Source organism: Thermobia domestica, chromosome 7, assembly GCF_964235325.1.
Source record: "Thermobia domestica chromosome 7, izTheDome1.hap1.1, whole genome shotgun sequence".
NCBI classification, from domain to species: Eukaryota; Metazoa; Arthropoda; class Insecta; order Zygentoma; family Lepismatidae; genus Thermobia; species Thermobia domestica.
In genome coordinates, this window is record NC_137460.1 from 166,517,475 (window position 1) to 166,538,375 (window position 20,901).

General features: G+C 35.4%; 1 protein-coding gene across 6 annotated transcripts in view; it reads right to left on the reverse strand.

The window, feature by feature from the left end:
* Positions 1–20,901, reverse strand: part of LOC145690558 (uncharacterized) — a 638,254-nt gene that overhangs the window by 252,570 nt on the left and 364,783 nt on the right. The window contains exon 1 of one of the 6 annotated variants that reach the window (XM_081765568.1): positions 17,410–17,523. The exons of the other annotated variants lie outside the window; for them this stretch is intronic. The gene's annotated coding sequence lies outside the window, so the exon portion shown is untranslated. Of the gene's footprint in view, positions 1–17,409; positions 17,524–20,901 lie in introns of those variants that run through there. 6 annotated transcript variants of the gene reach the window in all.

The window sequence follows — 20,901 nt, forward strand, 5'->3', positions numbered from 1 at the left end:
TTAGCTAGCCGGTATAACCGTGGGTCGTAAAACTTAAAGATTTGATTTCAAATAATTCCAACCCAAACAGTTGCAGGAAGTATGTCATTTCGAATAAAACAAACTACTCTATAAAATTCTGAGTATTATTATTTTTTATATATACAATTCTAGCGGACCTTATTTCTAAATCGAAGGCTAAGAAGACTAAATTCACTCTCTTATTATTATAAATTCATTTCAATTGAAGCAGTTAAAATAGTTGGGAAAAATTAGAAAGCCATACCCTATATTCCAGTGTGCCACAACCGGATAACGTGGCACACTGGCATGCCCAGCAAAATGAAAAGTGTGACGCAAACTTTTACCTATTATTTACAAGAATATTTGTCGAGTTTATTTTATTTATTATTATGAACGATTCTTCCACGGATCAGCTCTCTGTATACAATTAAACAAACAAGTATCACATTGAGGGAATGAGTGTAATTATTTACTTTAATAGTAATAGAAATGTATATATATATATTTTGTATTTTCTACCGGGAATAACTGCATCCGGTCTAGAAAGCTGGGACTAATAACAAAGGAACCCGATGTGCTAAACACACACCACCTACGAACTTCAATACACCAACGAAGGTGCAGACTATTCATGAATTAAAGTCTCTCACCCAATGTATTCTCCTAACATGTCTCCCAGCGATTACAACATTTTTTGGTATCTCAATCACTTCCTAGTAGGATAGCTTTACCTAGAGACCACTGATTAACCTGGTATTGGATGTTTCACTTTCTTACCTTTGGAGTTGACAGTCATCGGTTGGACAATCTCACACGCAAATATCTAATATTAACAACGTTTCTTCTATAATTTCGTAATATTGTATTATTTCTTTGTATTATTTATTAGGTTGGTTAGGCTTGTTTTAACACTTTTCTCTTTGCACCTACTTATTACCTATACCTTAACGTTGGATGAAAATACACTAGCTCTCACCGGGAATCAAATCCAGAACCAATGGACTTGAACCATTTGGCAACAACAAGGCACATTTAAATAGAAGTTTCGATTTTGTTAGGAAAATTTGATTAGGTGTAACATTTAAAAATATATTTAAGAATGGGTACGGATGAAACGCACTGAATTTTCTCGCTCGAATTTCTTAAACTGACTCGTGTTAGGCTGCAGCTATTACTGAAACATTTATTTGGGAAATGCGAATAAAATAATGTGTTTTTGGAAAACTTTGTTCGAAGCAACTTATGTCCAAAAGTAAAGTACCCATTGGTCATATTTCTGTTAGAAATAACTTATGCCATATATTAGAATTATTAAAGAAATAATTGTATGTGAACTATGAGCAAAAGCGTCTGAGTACTTTCTGAGAAATCGTCAAAAAAGTCATCCCCAAGAATAAAATATCCCTTGTGTATCTTTTCAGGACAAACGAGTTAGGCTATTTATGAAATACGAACAAAATTGCCCGAGGATGATGGAATTATACCATATACCACTTCTAGCTTTTTAGGATAATGGAATTATACCATATCGTTAGGTTATTTATGTGACATTCATTTATGAAATATGAACAAAATTGCGTCAGGCGTTAATGGGAAAATCGTCGGAGAAGAGTAAACTACCTCTTCTGAATGTTTACAGGACGAACGAGTTGTGTCATATTGTTAGGTTATTAATGATACAATTATTTATGAAATGTGATTGAGAAAATTGCTCGAAAAAACGCATCCCATACAGTAAATTACACCTTATGTATTTTTTCAGAGCAATGATTCAAACTATATTTGTAAAAAAAATAAGCAAAATCTTTACAGCTATTTTTGAAACAATTTAATTATTTTAAATTTTTATCCTTCAGTAAACTACCCTTATTTTTAGGTGTCGGAGAATATAGAATTCGAAACAATAAAGTGTTATAAAATCTTCATGTCTAGACTTAGGTCCAGATACGTCGAACAGTATGGCCTCTATTTGAATGCATGTAAAAGCGTGACGAACCAACAAACGAACAGATGGACAGACATCAAAATCACTTTTTCGATATGTGGGGGCGTGAAACTTGAATTCATTGAAATCTCGAATTCGATTTTTATCACTATTACTACAATTTCTTCTTTGGTCGCTTGAACGTGAAAAAGAATAGGAATACAACGACACGTAAGGTGATAATTTGTAATTCCCAAAATTTAATGAGTTACGTTTAATGTGTTGCCATGCTAGAAAAAAAGCTTACGCCTGTTTGTTATATCATTTTAATATCAGTTTTTCACGCTACTATATAATGTAGAAATATGGTATGATTATCGTTCATATTCATTCTATATTTGGAAATATTCGTGTTCCGTATACATAGATCTGTATAATTTAGTTACGTTCAACGAAAGCATTCTTGCACTTGTGGATATGAAAAAAAGAGATAGAGAAAGTCAATACTCTAAAAAGGAAAAAAACAAGCACACACACACACACACATAAACGATCATTTAACATCAGGTCGATGTAACAAGGGGTAAGACTGCACAGATTTTCAAGGTCGCGTATGTTCTTCCTGACACACAAACCCGAAGTGAGTTGTCTGCTGTTCAAGAACGGGAAGTAACATACAAGACTATAAACTGAAAACAATAACTGCTTCCAATAGTACACGTATTCTAATACTAAATAAATACGTCGATTAAAGGATACTACCAATAAATTATTTCCTTATTATATTGTTTCGGTTCTTATTAACATCAAAATTATACACTTCCTATAATGTTTTGTAAAAAAAAAAGGATGGGATGGGATGGGATTCGATGTGGTGTCAAAATAATAAAATAACTACGACTCCGCCACTCTATCCACCTAACCACGGAGGCTACGTTGTGCTGGCTCTTTTTTTTTTTTTAAGAAATAATCTTCATAACCATGGTGCGTATCGCTTCAAACCTTAAGATAAGAGTTTTTCTGTTTAATTCTATATTTTCGTACGACATCTTAGTTGCAGAAGCTAATTTATATTTGGCAGGCAATCTACACACTAGGTTTTAACCAATAAATGCAACATGTTAGTCCACTATCGAGTTCCTTGATCCAACTCCTCGATTCCCCTACTGAATTCCCTCCGCAATTGTGATCTGCTACTGAAAAAATCCCTAGAAATCATCGTTGCCAGTATACACAAAACCCAGCATAATTTTGTTTTTTGCTTATATTTTTATTATTTTATTATATTTTTTGGAAATATCTCCTTAGATGGATTGTTTTCTATTATCTCCACATAGTAATAACTGAATTTTACCCATAAACGTAAGGAAAATGGAATAAATGCGAAAAATCTTGAGTTACAGTATACGCGCAATTTTTTTTGCGCATGGGAGTACCTCTAGTAGTATTGGGGGTCTATGCCAAAACTTCAAATTTCGGAGGTTTTTGACCTAATTTATCCCCTTTGATGAGGTGTTATTACCCTATATGATTATATGGTCGTATACAGGGGTCTATTACCTTTCATAAGACATGGGTATATTAATACACCCCTTTTAAATTTTGGGAGGAGTACCTTGGCCCACCCCTTAAATTTTGGAAATTGCCCAATTTAAACATTTGGTATAATAGTATAGAATCCTAGTATGCATCACTATAAATTTGGATGCTCCACCTCGTTCCCTTTCATGGGTACAAAATTGCCAAATTTTAGTACAACCACGTGTTTAGTTTTTGGCTCATTTTATCCCCTTGGATGAGGTCCTATTACCTTATATAGTTATATGGTCGTATACAAGTGTCCATTTACTATCGTAAGACATAGGTACATTGTGCACTCCTTTAAAAATTTGGGAGGGGTACCTTGGCCCACCCCTTAAATTTTGGAAAGCGCCTATTTTGTACATTTGGTATAATAGTTTAGGACATTAATATAGATCACGATAAATTTGGGTGGTCTACGTTCCCTGTTCGGGGTACAAAATTGCCAAAATATAAACGTAAGCAATACGTTTTACCACGTGTTTGGTTTTTGACCTAATTTATTCCCTTGGATGAGGTCCTATTACCTTATATGGTTATATGGTCATGTATAGGGGTCTGTCCCCTATCATAAGACATAGGTATACACGGCTCCAAAACTGCGTTACCACCTTCAATTCTCCCTTTCCTGCAATAGCAGGCAACACAAAAAGCTCGGCGGTTGGGTTGGTTGCGAATTCGAAAGGCGTTGGACAAAACCTCAATTTTGTTACAAATATGTCAGTGTGGCAAACTGCAAATGAGGGAATAAAACAAATTGTTAAAAATGACAATAATATTATCATGACGGAGATGGATGACATCAAAAGTTACAAAATGATCTTACTTAAGCAGTTCAAAAAAGATAAATGGAAAAAGACACATATCAGAGTAAAACATTTTTCTCCTTTTTCCAAAAGAAAATCTCGTAAAAAAAAGAAAAAGGTTACATAATGTAAAGGTTTAATATAAAAGTCTAACAGCCCCAAAACAAGCATCCACACGACACAGAGAGACAAACACAGAATAAGGAACATCAGTGGCTTAGCTGACTAAAGGGCCTCTCATGCAAGATAAAAAGATGGGACACTAGTTGTAAACTTACTTGCTATAAGAATAATATTATTATTAATAATAATTACAATTATTATTATTATTATTATTATTATTATTATTATTATAACTTCGTTTTCTTTCCAAATCTCTGACCCTACCTAAGAGCATGTCTGCATTTAGCGGTCATGTGTGCACCTTTTGTCAATGAGTGTCCCTAAAGGCAAAAAGTGATGCAAATCTGTGAGACAGAGGAACAAAAAACTTTCTTATGATAAATTCTAGGAGAATGTTCCAAGAATTGCTTTTGACAGGTGATTTCTTGTTTTTCGGGGACTGAAAATTTTATCGACTGAGAAATTACAGTATATAATATTGCAAATTTTAAGTGCATTTATTTACCATGCAATTTGAGGTCATAAAGAAATTGAAGACTTTGCGGCAAACAACCTGTCCAGTCCAAAAAGTGAAAGTATAAAGGAGATACCTTCACAAAGGTTTCTCTTTATCCGATTTCCTTCAAACTTGGCACTTATATACTAGACCGAAAATAAATGCACACGTGTTTTTTTGTTTCTTTCAGAGAAAAGGTTGCGGTAGCAAAGGGTCCCTTTTCAAAAAGGGAAACCTAGATTTAAAAGGACCACATTAAAAAAACGAAACTCTGTCGATGTAACGATGACTTCAAAGTACAAAATACGGGTTTTGTCGTTTTTGAGAGAAAAGTTTTGCAGATGCAATGCTCCTTCGAAATCACAAAGGAACCCGCACAATCTTTACAGAAATTGGATTTCGGTGGAATTGCTTGAAACCGTGTTATATTGTAGATATGATGTTCCTGAGAAAAAGTCTAAATGGGCACAACCACAAATCATTGCCCGTTTGGCCACCAAGAAGCCACTTTTTTGAAAAAAAAACGAAGAAAACTACACTCGAAATTTCGGACAAAATGACAAAAACCGTGATGTTGTAGAATTTGTAATTCCGAGAAAAAGTCTTAATGGGCATAACCACCAATCACTGACGTTTGGTAACTACAGACCCACATTTTTGCAAACAGCAGAACTTAATATTGTTTCGCATTTCATTGGAATTGCTTGAAAGCGTGATATGTTCTAGATATAGTGATTCCGAGAAAAGATCTTAATGGGCACAACCAATAATCACTGACCGTTTGGCCACTATCTGGCCACTTGCTTAAAAGTAAGCGAAAATATTGATGACCTTGATTTCGGTAAAAATGACTGAAAATGTGATATGTTGTAGATATTGTGATTCTGAGAAAATGTCTTAATGGGCACAGCCAATAATCACTGGCGGTTTGGACATTATGAGGCCACTTTTTTGAAAGTAAGCGAGAATGGTGATGTTCTGGATTTCGGTAAAAATGACAAACTGTGATATGTTGTAGATTTTGTGATTGTGGGAAAATGTTTTAACGCGCGCAACCACTAATTGCTGACCGTTTGCCACTACGAGGCCACATTTTAGAAAGTAACCGAAAATGGTGATGTTCTGCATTTAGATAAAAATGACTGAAATTGTGATATGTTGTAGATATTGTGATTCTGAGAAAATGTCGTAATGGTCACAACCAATAATTACTGACCGTTTTGGTACTGCAGGGCCACCTATTTCAAAGTAACGGAAGATGGTGATGTTCTGAATTTCGGTAAAAATGACTGAAACCGTGATATGTTGTAGATCTTGTGATTCCGGGAAAAGGTCTTTTTGGGCACAATTGCTAATTACTGAACGCTTGGCCACTACAGAGCTAATTTCTTGAAACTAACCGAAACTGTTGGTGGCCTGGATTGCAGTAAAAGGACTCAAATTATTATATGTTGTAGACTTGTGATTCTGAGAAAAGGTCTTAATGGGCAGAGCCAAGAATCACTGGCCGTTTGGACACTACGAGGCCACTTCTTTGAAAGTAAGCGAAAATGGTGATGCTCGGGATTTCGGTAAAAATGACTGAAACTGTGATATGTTGTAGATATTGTGATTTTGAGGAAAGGTCTTAATAGGCTCAACCACTAATCACTGACCGTGTGGCCACTACGAGGCCAGTTTTTGAAAGTAACCGAAAATGTTGATATTCTGGGTTTCGGTAAAAATGACAAACTGTGATATATTGTCGATATGGTGATTTTGAGAACCGATCTTAATGGGCACATCCAGTAATCACTTACTGCTTGGTCACTAGGAAACATTTTTTGAAAGCAGCCGAGTCGAAGATAGCGATATTGTAGTTTTGGTCAAAATCACAGAAACCATGATGTGTTGTAGATATTATCATCCTGAGAATAAGTATCACTGGACACATCCACAAATCATTAATCGTTTGGTCACTACAGGGCTGCTTTCCTGAAAACAGCCGAGTATAACGATCTCCGAATTTCGAAGGTTGAGTAAAACTAAGATATGTTGATGATTTCATCATGAGGAAAAGTCTTAATGGACACAATCATCGAATTATGAGCATTTGGCCACTACAGATCCAGTTTTTTAAAAACAGCTTGGTATAACGATATTTTGATTTCGGTGTAAATAAATGAGACTGTGATATGTTGTAGATGTCGTTATCCTGGGAATAAATGTCTAGGTCTTTCCAGGGTTTTCCTTTGTCCCGCAAGATAAATATCTGAATGTTGTCTATTCTTAAATGATGTTTGTCGCTTCTCTCCCCATCTCTTTTCCGGGTTGTGGGATACTACTTTTCAGGGTTTCATACAATTCTACCAAAATTACAGAGTATCCTTACCTTCTGCTGTTTTAAAAAATGTGGCCCCGTAGGTACCGAATGATTGGTGGTTGTATCCATTGAGATTTTTTCTCAGGATCACAATATCTACAACATATCATAGTTTCAAGCAATTGTGGCGAAATCCAGAGTATCGTTACCTTCTGTTCTAATTTAAAAATAAAAAAAACAAGTGGCCTTCCAGTGGCCAAACAGTCATTCATTGGCGGCTGCGCCTGTTGAGACTTTTTTCAGGATTACAGTATTTAGAACATATCACGGTTTCAAGCAATTCCACCGAAATCCAGAATACCGTTACCTCCAGCTCTTATAAAAAATGTTCCTGTAGTGACCAAACGGTCAGTGATTAATGGTTGTGCTAATTGTGTCTCTCTCAACGATGACAATATCTACAACATATCACGGTTTCAAGCAATTCCACCGAAATCCAAAATAACGTTACCTTCTGGTGTTTGCAAAAATAAGACCCTGTAGTTGCCAAACGGTCAGTGAGTTGTGGTTGTGCCCATTGAGACTTCTTCTCATGAACACCATATCTACAACATACCACGGTTTCAAGCAGTTCCACCGAAATTCAATTTTCGTCAAAATTGTGCGGGGTCTTTGGCATTTCAAAGGGGCATTGACTCTGCAAAACTTTTCTCTGTAAGAACGACAAAACCCATATTTTCTACTTTGAAGTCATCTGTGCATCGGCAGAGTTTCGTTTCTTTAATGTGGTCCTTTTAATCAAGGGGATCCCGTTATTAAAAGGGACCCTTTGCCACCTTAACCTATTTTCCGAAAGAAACAAAAAATAGCTGTCGATTTATTTTCGGTCTACTATATGTGTGCCAAGTTTGAAAGAAATCGGATGAAGATAACCCTTGGTGAAGATATCTCCTTTACACTTTCAATTTTTAGACGACGGTTTTTTGCACCAAAGCCTTGAATTGTCATTAGAAGACATTATCATAAAAATTAAGTTTTATTTCTTCATCCATCGCAAGTTTTATGGGTTCTCTGTACCTCGCCTCGCCTCTGTCAGGTAAATTACCTTATAGGGACACCATACCTTATTGCTAGTCTATGATTCTATTTTTCATTTTAACGCAATGTGGTATGTGTTCACATTTTATTTGAAAACTTTCTTGGTTCTGTTTTAACAGACTTCTAACAGAGCAGATACACACACACACACACAGAGCGAAATTTTTGATGACCTAGGTAGAGGAGAGGCAGAAGGGAGTTGAACGAACCAGCCGTTTTTTCTTTTGTGTAGTTAATAATTTTAATATTGCTTTAATTTATACAGTAAAAGTTAACAGTGCGTTTGATATTATAATGGTCAAGGAAAAGAGACAGAATACAAACATAAGTTGAAGTATGTTATATATCCATACGAACTTGAAAGTGTTTGCTTTATTTATTTAAGAAAAATATACCACATTAGAAACCAAATTCGTTAACAGAGCTTCAAGGACAGTGACCATCGAAAGCGAGGGTGGAATCTGCCTGTGGAGTGGCTCTGGACAAATTCTTTGGAAGAAGGGGAGAAAAAACGGTTGGAGTGGACATGAGAGGACATGCACTTCTCCGGTTTTGAACTAAAAAATAGGTTGAGATGTGAAGAAGGAGAGTCTTCGAAGGGGAGATGTGTTTGAGACAGAGAATAGTTAACACGGGAAGTGAGATAATACGTGTGAAAAAAATAATAGTTGTTCTGTGATAGTACATCGCCGCTTCTGAAAGTTAACGATAAATAAAAACTAAATACGGTGAACCAGTGCTATTTTTTTACAAGTTTAGTGTGTATTATTTTATCGGAGTTAATTGGAGAATTTTTTAAAAAAATTGCTCAACATTGCTTGCAGTTGGAAGACTACGGCTAACCGACATTTTTTTTTTTTTACGGTAGAGCAGCTCCCTTGGTTTTAGGGACAATAATGTGTTGCTTCACACAACACATCTTTGAAGGATCACAGACAGCGTAAAAGAAAAAGGCAATTAAGAGGCCTCATCCCTGCGAAATTAAAATACCGCTAATTTTACAATAGCGCCCTAGACAATATTATTTTGCGTGAGGTACCGTTCTCACAAATCGCCTAGTGGCTTTCCGTTTTCAGCCGTTTAGAAACGCGAAAATAAAAGCCGATTTTCAAAATGGCTCGAAATCGAAAGGAGATAAGTGAGTCGTGATAGCGGTATCTCATGTAAAAGGATATTGTCTAGGGCGCTCTTGTTCCACATTTCGATTGTCTTTTATCTATTTGAACATATCACATAATTACTGTAAAATTAGCGGTATTTTAATTTCGCTGGGATGAAGCATCTTAACGTCAATGAGAACGAAGCTGTTAGTATCATCATAAACAATTAAAAGTTCTAAGAAACATTTTGTACCAAATAGACGGGTTTTGCAGAGGACTAAGAAAGGACTATAATCCTGACTTTAGAAATAGATGTGGCTTTTAGTGAAATATGACTTTTCTTTTTGAGAAACAGTGACATAAAAATATTAATATTGTGTGCAAATCCTGGTTAATTGAACTTTGTACTAAAATCGCTTAACAAACTAATATCAATATCAACTAGATAAAAAAATTAAAAATAAAACTTCTCTAGCTATATATATACACATATACAAGGTTGGTAATTACCCTGTGCACAGTGGAAAAAAGTGTGAAATGAAATCGATCCAGGAAGAATAATAACAATCGTTTCTTTTTTGTTTGTTTTTCATGTAATTTTGCTATTAAATAATATCTAAACGAAAATGGCTGGTTCATACCTGAATTTCCCCAAGGTTCTGGAACTTGTGAGTACGCTGATTTTTAGATGTACCATGTCGTGTTTTCCTTTTCCAGCTGAAAGTGTATGAAGGAATTTTCCAGTGTTTCCCGTATGTATTGTCACTTCCTAACGGGGCACAGGAAGTAAAATTAGAACTCAAGTATTGACACAGAAGCTATATAGTAAGGGAGATATTAAAAAAATAGAGATTGTGCATCATTTCGGTATCATTGGCAGTACAATATATTCTTTTTTATTTTTTTAATTTTATGTGATCATTAACGCTACTCTCTTGCTTCTGATGTAGTTATATCAGGTTCATAGCTCCTGCATTCTATCTTTTTATCTGATTCTCAAAGGTCAGTACTCAGCCCTTTACTCAATGAGGAAAATATAAACAGTATATTAATTAATTGAGCATTGTGTAGTGGCGGCTCTGAAGTACATCCCACTAAGACAATAAAGAAGTAGTCTAGGTGCAATGCTCTACTCAAGTGAATCCTCTTTAGGGGCTCTTCACATACAGTTTGGCCCTTTACTGCCAAAGGGTCATTCACAAATTTTTGCGCCGTGTTAAAGGCAATTCAAGAGTCTCAAGCTTTTACTTGTTTTACCAGTTGAAAATAGGACAACATACGGAAACACTTTTCGATCAGTAGTTTACGGATTTTGTGTGGTTAAGTCCCAATTAAAAAATATAATTCCCAGAATAATATGAGTTTTAGTGTGTTTGAAATTTCTATTGTATTTGTGTGTTAGAGTTTTATGAAAATTATTGTATTAGGCATCATAGTGTTTGGGGGGAAGAATACTTTTATTTTGAGTTGCACTAAAGCAAATGGTCAGAACGCGACTGCAGATAAAGAAAATGTAACAAGAGTTAAGGTCGCTTGAATTCGCATAGCCAGGTGATGAGTTCTCTGAAATTGAGAAAGGAGATTATACCCCACCAGGCATCTATGAAACACCACTGGGAAAATGCAGAAAATGCACAAATTAACAGCGCAGTTTTAGAAGTAGGAAATACAGGGAACTTGAATTTAACTATGCTTTAAGAACAAATCTTGAAGGGACAAAAGCAGTTTGAAGAAAAGCTGGAATCAAATGCTAAGAAGATGGAGTTAAGCGCTAGAAATTTGAATCTGGACTCGAGCAGGTGCGAAGGGAGAATAGAGAATGTAACAAAAATTTAGAACAAAAGTTAGAAACCAGCACGAGTAATTTAGAACAAGGTTTAGCTCAGGTAAAAGAACAACTAGGTCAGAGCGAACGACAGCTAGTCGAAAGAATAGAGCAAAATACCAACGTGTTACGAAACAAACTAGAAAGTACCAGGGAGGAGGTGAGTTCTCAGATCAATGATATTAACAATAAAATAGGACAGTTGGAAGAGAATGCCAAAAAGGTTGCAAATACGGTAGATGAAAATTATGTAGGGTTATCAGAAGGTTTAGAGCAGGTCTCAAACCGGGTTGAACAAACTCTTGGTTGCGTCACTGAAAGAGTTATGAACGTTGAAAATTCGGTGATAAGAGTTCATGAACAAATGAAGCGCGTCGAATTAAACTTTAATTCGGAGATAGCTCGGATCAGGGGAGAAATCCACCAAAACACGCCTCTAGAAGAGATTCGCTCTGAGTGCAACAGCAGCAATCAGAAAATGCAAGAGACGGTAAATGGTGTGTGGGAGAAACTGCAGGAAAAACTGATCCAGTGGAAAGAGACAATGCAGCGTTAGACAGCTGATATATTGGACGGGAGAATCGCCTTTATGCCAGCTGGCTCACATAGAGCCGACTCGCCATCCTCAGCACATCACCTCTCTTCTGGACGCGCCTTGGAGAGTTCTCAACCTGCAAATCTCGGAAACACCCACAAAACGCTGGGACGCGAGCAACCGGCAACGTCGCAGAACTGTCCTAATGTTCACTCAAACCGAATGCAGTTGGCAATTGCACTAAGCTTTTTGCAACGGGATCTTACCCTACCCACTTACCAAGGAAACGAGAATGATACGATAACTCATAATTTCTTGGTCGACTTAGAGAGGTACTTTGAATTAACTGGGGTGCCGAATGAATTACGGCTTAATCTTGTATCTAAGTGTCTGAGGAATACTGCAGCACCTTGGTTTGTAGTGACAGCTGGGAAGATTCAAACATATGAAGAGTTCGTGAAACACTTCCGTGACGCGTACTTGAGTGAGGAGAGGTTAGCTAACCTTTGTGCCACCATAGTAACTTCTCACTACGATCAGCGGATCCACAAACTTCCTACTGATTATTTGCTGGAACTGCTGCATAAAAATAGCATACTTTCACCTCCTATGTCACCTACTATGCCACTGAGACATTGTTGAAGGTCCTTCCTCGCCAGCTTTCAAACTGGCTTTTCAGATCAATCGTGTCCTCAAGGCCGAAAAGTATAACAGAGCTTTTGAATCTGGTTTAAGAACTTCAAACCTCCATAAAAAATAAAGACTATTATGGAAACAATAGGAAAGGTGTACACATGCTAGGAATCGAAGTAGATAGCAGACCGGAAGTCTCCACTGGCGAGAGGGGTAGGAATTATCCTCGACGGAATAACAGGAGATTCCGAAAGAGAGTTCCGTACCAGAGACAAGACGATCATGAGAACGTAAGAAAAAGTCCTCCTTGCCGTGACAACGCGAACGTGAGTGTACCTGCATCACGTCGTCGAGGAAATAATACCCGCAACGAGACACCACTAAATAATAGAGGACGGAGAGGTGGTACAAGGTCATTCCCCAATCCTGCGAAAACAACATATAGGGGGGAAGAGCAAGTACAAGTGCTTGAGGCCTATGACGTGCGAAGAGCAACCGGAAGCAACAATGGAAATAATTTACATGAACCACATGTCGTGGGAACTCTGCCTCCAGGCAATGAGGTGTTCCCGCATACGTCTGGGAAGACGGTAGGTCAGTAAAGCCAACGAATACTCCGGCTGAGTCTGCGGATACAAAACCCGGGTGTGCGTAATAGAGAAGGGGAAATAAACACTGATGACCGAGAAACTGCAGTTAAAGAAATTGTAATGATTTCAGAACAGAAATCTGGAAATTGTTGTACTTGTGAAGGTATTATTTATCGGAAGTATTTTGATGAAGAAAAGATGCAGAAATATCGTTTAGAGATGTTAGTGTGGAGAAAGATGATTTAGTGTTACGACCCTTCGAATGGGAATTGGACTGCGAGAATCTGTGGGTTTCCATGAGGGAGTATGGAAATGTATCAACGTCGGATAAAGGACGTAATACTATGCCACTTTTAGTAGCAGTAGTATTTGCGTGACCTGATCGAACTTTTGATTATCCAATTTCGGACAACCATGGACCATACTGAATGAATCAGGGATGCTTTGGCCCGGGATTACAAATCTTGCTTATGCTTATTCAGGAGTCATGCACACTGGTGCGAATGAGTCAGAGGTACCTTGGCCCGGCTATGACGTCATTGAATTGGGATTTTTGGATTAGAGGGCATGATGATTCTTTAAATTTACTAAAAATATGGTCTTCATGATTTATTACGTTATGAATTAGTACAGGTTTATGAATACTTTTTATTTTTCGTTCCCTTTTATGGCATAAAATTTGAAGATTGTTATCCCTTTGATGAGATGGACTAACACTGGTGCAAATGAAATCTTTACTTTTACGTCCCATGGTTAGGCTAAAGGAGACAGTGACGATGAGAAATGAATGAAAGTGTGGGAGAAAAATTGGAATATTTGATCATAATGTTGCCCACCACAAAACTACTTTCGCGGAGTTTGAACCAAGAACCCCATACAGCAGAAGTGAACGTTTTACCACTCAGCTACCGCGTCTCATACTGGTGCGAATGAATTAGAGGTATTTGGTTCAAGCCAATGTGTTCGTGTGACGTCACTGAACTGGGATTTTTAGCTTGGAAGTTATGATGGCTTGTTTCGTTCAGTTTTATGGTTACAAAATTACTAAAACAAGGTTTGATCTTTTTCTTGATGACCTATTACATTATGAATTAGCAGATCGCAGTAATAGTATAAATTAGTATTAGTATTAATATGAAACTCGAAAACTTTGGAGTTCCTCCGTGGCTAATCGGTTAGCGTATGCGCCTTTAACGTGGGAGACCAGGGTTCGATTTCCGGAAGGAGCTTAAGCGGTTTGGATTTCACGTTAATTAGTAGGTTCTATCCTAGCTGCTGAACAGGACGTTAAACTCAAAATCAACTTAACTCGAAAACTTTGGGAAGAATACTTGACTTTTGGTTAAGGTTTAGTTTTCATTCACGGGACTTATGGGACTCGAACCACGATATTCAATTGTCAAAAAGTGTGTCCAGGAAAGCATACATTTATTTGAGATGCATAAAAGAGGGGGAGGGGCGATCCCGGACTTGGTTAACAATAATAATTTATATTGTATTCGTTTGTGGATTAAATAAAACTGTTGGAAAGATTTAAAAAGCTTCTTTGTGTATTGACTTATAATCATATGTTGAAAAGGAATCATCAACTATATCGTGTTCCATATGTTTACGTATTCGTTGTCACAGTATCGTTGGCATTGTTTGTTCGAACAAGTACGGTGTTTAATTGTCAAATAGTGTGTAATGATTTACTTTGAAAAAATATATTCATTCTTTGAGAAGGAGAAAGGGATGAGATGAAGTTATTTTGGACCTAGTTAGTACCTCTCGTTTTCGTCTGTGACGTCACATTTACGTTTTCCTTCAAATTAGTTCGTTCATTGTAATAACGATTAATGATACTTCTGTAACGAGATAACATTGAGGAGTTATTTCTTATGACAAAACAATGGTTTACTTTGAAAGAATACATTTATTCCTAGAGAAGGTAAAAGAGGGAAGTGATGAGCTGAACCTAGTTACTACCTTTCGTTTCCGTTCGTGAATAAATAATAATTACGTCATGAGTATAGGCTTTTATAGGGCATGGGTACATGAACGAACACTAAAATTTCATGATTGGTGGGTTAATTTGGCAGAACCAAAGTCATGGTCTCCAGAACTGATTTCAGTATTTGATCACCTAAAATTGCTAAAGATATAATTTGGGAAGGATTCTAACCTCATGTATTCTCTTTATTACGTTATAGGCATGCACAGTCTAGATTTAGTTTCCGAAGGTCATGAGTTTGATTCTCGATGATGGCTTATATGACTGATATTAACAAATTTTGTGCTGTTTTGGATTTATGTTCTACATAGACGTTGTGTGAGCTCTTCAAAGTAGAGTTTACTGTCACTTTATTTACTTACAATGAGGATATGCGTACCTTAATGCACTCCTCTTAAGCTTTTTGATAAGAGAGAACCACGATTCTTTAAGGTTACATTCTTGGTCTTGGTCTTAGTTCGTGTAATTTATATCTTAAATAACATTGACAGTTTAGTTAAAATCATAATCTCAAAATATTTTAGCCAAAATTTTCAGTGAGAGCAAAGAGGGAATTGTTTCACGGTTAATCGTCAAACCTTATCGGGTTTTTAACTATTCGATTAACAAATAAACGGGTTTTAACTATTCGATTAACAAATAAACGGTTTTTAACTATTCGATTAACAAATAAACGGTTTTTAACTATTCGATTTCCAAATAAACGGTTTTTAACTATTCGATTTCCAAATAAACGGTTTTTAACTATTCGATTAAATTTTGAGTTCACTAATTTCCAGTTATTTCAAAAGTACAAGTGAAAATTTGAAACTAAAATTTCTAGAACTCAAAAGTTTAAAATAAAAAAAATTCAAACTGAAATTTTCGAATTAAAAGTTTCAACCTCTCTCAAACTAAAAATTTTATAACTTGAAATTTTCAAATCACAATTTTCGAACTAAAAAGTTGAAACCAAATTTTAGAAATAAAAAGTTGAAACTAAAATTTTCGAACAAAAAAACTTGAAATAAAACTTTTAAATCCGAAATTTCAATTCAAAGAAAAAATTCAAACTGAAATTTTAGAATTAAAAGTTTTGGAAACCAATTTTGGAAAACTACAAATTTTCGAACAAAAAAGATGAAATAAAAAATTTCCATTTCAAATTTTTCAAATCAAACAATTTCACGCTGTAATTTTCGAACTAGAAATGTAAACAAATTTTCGAAACATGAAAACAAAATTTTCGAACCAAAAGAAGTTGAAACCAGTTTTTTAGAACTAGAAAGTTGAAACTAAAATTTTCGAACAAAAATGAAATGATTTTTCAAACGAAAATTTCGAACTGAGATTTTCGAATTAAAAGTTTCAACCTGTCAAACTAAAAATTTTATAACTTGAAAATTTCAAATTAAAATTTCGAACCAAAAAAAGTTGAAACCAAATTTTAGAACTATAAAGTTGAAACTAAAATTTTCGAAAAAAATGAAATGAAGATTATTTCAAACGAAAAAATCAATTTGAAATTTTCGAGTTAAAAGATTCAACATGTGTCAAACTAAAAAAATTATAACGAAATTTACAAATCAAATTTTTGAGCCTAAAATTTCAAACCAAAATTTTCGAACTGGAAGTTTAAAGTTTCGAACAAAAATAATTCGAAATTTTCATACAAACTTTTTCAAAAAAAATAAGCAGAGGTTTGAAAGTGATCACTTAATTAGATTACATCTTAGAAATAAACGGTTACAACAAATGAACGTTTTCGACTACATTTGCAATCTTAAAATTCAAAGTGTAAAATTAATGAATGGATTTCAAGGTCGAACTAGAAGTTAGAGGTAGGGATTAATCAATTTTGGGCAAAGGTAACTTTTCATCGATAACTATCCTCTATTCAAGTTTTATAGTCATAAAAATTTATCCTTTCAGATGACGAGAAATCTCCATAAAATCAAAAAATAAGAATGATCTGTTTGGCCATAACTCATTTCATAAGGCATAACCATAGCCGTTTACTGATTTTAAAATTTTAATTGTTTTGAAGAAATATTTGGGACTAAGTTTTTGAGACGATGAACCGTTTGGTAAGCCATATTTGAGACATTGAGACATACCGAGACATTGATATTGCTTGAAATGAAGTTGAATCAAGCTTTATCTCATCAGCAGCTCTAACTTACGAACCGTTTTAGTGTACTGTAACATTTATTTGTTTCGGAATAACGTCGATGTGATGAGCTAGTTGGCAGCCATAATCGGACTTTTTCTTTCGTATCGTCTTGAAAGCACACAAAGCTTCTTAGAACGGTTATAGACTTTACGCTACGTGAAATCCCGAATCCCTACTACTAAACAAACATAAACGCATATTTTCAAGACCTTGAATCGAACCTGGGACCATTTTAAGAGGTTACTTACCACAGGGAATCCGAACCCGATGTGTTCAATCCATCCTGCTTAAGTGATACGAACGTGTTACCAAAACGCTAAGATGTGCAAATTGTTTCAGGCTGACATTAAACATCTACTGCTGTTTCTCTCTCTCTCTCCTGTGATAAGGACAAAGTACAACTCAAGATAGGTTGAATGCTTGGATTTCGTAATGAAAACAAACGCGATTTCCTTTGGCAAGGTCGGTTAAGATGATTTCTGCAAGTGCCAGCATCAGCTGTACTTCCTTGAGAACGACAACGTTTCATGGAAAGACTGACGAATGAAGTTTAAGCACTGTTGTGAAACAGCGATCCTTAATAACAGACAATTATCGAGAACCATAATTCAGAACTTTGTTGAGGGAAGAAATCAAACTGACATCACAAACACGATTTCAAGGAATTAGTATTGAGCTAACAAAAATGCAAATGCTACATTCCTTATCTATGACGAAACTACGTGCTTTCAAGTGCAGAATCAAGATATCTTTGAATGGAAAATCAATCAGTTTACAGTATAATGCCATTCCAAAAGCTTGGCTGGGTCAATTGAATACATCGGGTTGGGATTCCCTGTGGTAAGTAACCTTCTCTTAAAATGGTCCCAGGTTCGATTCAAGGTCTTGAAAATGTGCGTTTATGTTTGTTTAGTGGTAGGGATTCGGGTTTTCACGTAGCGTAAAGTCTATAACCGTTCTAAGAAGCTTTGTGTGCTTTCAAGACGATACGAAAGAAAAAGTCCGATTATGGCTGCCAACTAGCTCATCACATCGACGTTATTCTGAAACAAATAAATGTTACAGTACACTAAAACGGTTCGTAAGTCAGAGCTGGTGATGAGATAAAGCTTGATTCAACTTGAAATCAAAATTTGAAATCGAAATTTTATATTTCTTCTTTTTTGTTCGAAAATTTGTAGTTTTCCAAAATTTGTTTCGAAAACTTTTAATTCTAAAATTTCAGTTTGAATTTTTTTCTTTGAATTGAAATTTTGAATTTAAAAATTTTATTTCGTTTTTTTCGAAAATTTTAGTTTCAATTTTTTATTTCTAAAATTTGGTTTCAACTTTTTTAGTTTGAAAATTGTGATTTGAAAATTTCAAGTTAAAAAATTTTTAGTTTGACAGAGCGTGGAACTTTTAATTCGAAAATTTCAGTTTTAATTTTTTGATTTTAAACTTTTGAGTTCTAGAAATTTTAGTTTCAAATTTTCACTTGTACTTTCGAAATAACTGGAAATTAGTGAACTCAAAATTTAATCGAATAGTTAAAAACCGTTTATTTGGAAATCGAATAGTTAAAAACCGTTTATTTGTTAAGCGAATAGTTAAAAATCGTTTATTTGTTAATCGAATAGTTAAAAACCGTTTATTTGTTAATCGAAAGTTAAAACCCGTTTATTTGTTAATCGAATAGTTAAAACCCGATAAAGCTTGACGGTTAACCGTGAAACAATTCCCTCTTTGCACTCACTGAAAAATTTTGGCTAAAATATTTTGAGATGATGATTTTAACTAAACTGTCAATGTTATTTAAGATATAAATTACACGAACTAAGACCAAGAATGTAAACTTAAAGAATCGTGGTTCTCTCTTATCAAAAAGCTTAAGAGGAGTGCATTAAGGTACGCATATCCTCATTATATGTAAATAAAGTGACAGTAAACTCTACTTTGAAGAGCTCACACAACGTCTATGTAGAGCATAAATCCTAAACAGCACTATATTTGTTAATATCAGTCATATAAGCCATCATCGAGAATCAAACTCATGACCTTCGGAAACTAAATCTAGACTGTGCATGCCTATAACGTAATAAAGAGAATACATGAGGTTAGAATCCTTCCCAAATTATATCTTTAGCAATTTTAGGTGTTCAAATACTAAAATCAGTTCTGGAGACCATGACTTTGGTTCTGCCAAATTAACCCACCAATCATGAAATTTTAGTGTTCGTTCATGTACCCATACCCTATAAAAGCCTATACTCATGACGTCATTATTATTTATTCACGAACGGAAACGAAAGGTAGTAACTAGGTTCAGCTCATCACTTCCCTCTTTTACCTTCTCTAGGAATAAATGTATTCTTTCAAAGTAAACCATTGTTTTGTCATAAGAAATAACTCCTCAATGTTATCTCGTTACAGAAGTATCATTAATCGTTATCACAATGAACCAATTAGTTTGAAGGAAACCGTAAATATGACGTGACAGACGAAAACGAGAGGTACTAACTAGGTCCAAAATAACTTCATCTCATCCCTTTCTCCTTCTCAAAGAATGAATATATTTTTTTCAAAGTAAATCATTACACACTATTTGACAATTAAACACCGTACTTGTTCGAACAAACAATGCCAACGATACTGTGACAACGAATACGTAAACATATGGAACACGATATAGTTGATGATTCTTTTTCAACATATGATTATAAGTCAATACACAAAGAAGCTTTTTAAATCTTTCCAACAGTTTTATTTAATCCACAAACGAATACAATATAAATTATTATTGTTAACCAAGTCCGGGATCGCCCCTCCCCCTCTTTTATGCGTCTCAAATAAATGTATGCTTTCCTGGACACACTTTTTGACAATTGAATATCGTGGTTCGAGTCCCATAAGTCCCGTGAATGAAAACTAAACCTTAACCAAAAGTCAAGTATTCTTCCCAAAGTTTTCGAGTTAAGTTGATTTTGAGTTTAACGTCCCGTTCAGCAGCTAGGATAGAACCTACTAATTAACGTGAAATCCAAACCGCTTAAGCTCCTTCCGGAAATCGAACCCTGGTCTCCCACGTTAAAGGCGCATACGCTAACCGATTAGCCACGGAGGAACTCCAAAGTTTTCGAGTTTCATATTAATACTAATACTAATTTATACTATTACTGCGATCTGCTAATTCATAATGTAATAGGTCATCAAGAAAAAGATCAAACCTTGTTTTAGTAATTTTATAACCATAAAACTGAACGAAACAAGCCATCATAACTTCCAAGCTAAAAATCCCAGTTCAGTGACGTCAGACGAATACATTAGCTCGAAGCAAATACCTCTAATTCATTCCCACCAGTATGAGACGCGGTAGTTTAGTGGTAAAGCGTTCACCTCTGCTGTATGGGGTCCTTGTTTCAAACTCCGGGAAAGTAGTTTTGTGGTGGGCAACATTATGATCAAATATTCCAATTTTCTCCCACACTTTCATTCATTTCTCATCGTCACTGTCTCCTTTAGCCTAACCGTGGGACGTAAAAGTAAAGATTTCATTTGCACCAGTGTTAGTCCATCTCATCAAAGGGATAACAATCTTCAAATTTTATGCCATAAAAGGGAACAAAAAATAAAAAGCATTCATAAACCTGTACTAATTCATAACGTAATAAATCATGAAGACCATATTTTTAGTAAATTTAAAGAATCATCATGCCCTCTAATCCAAAAATCCCAATTCAATGACGTCATAGCCGGGCCAA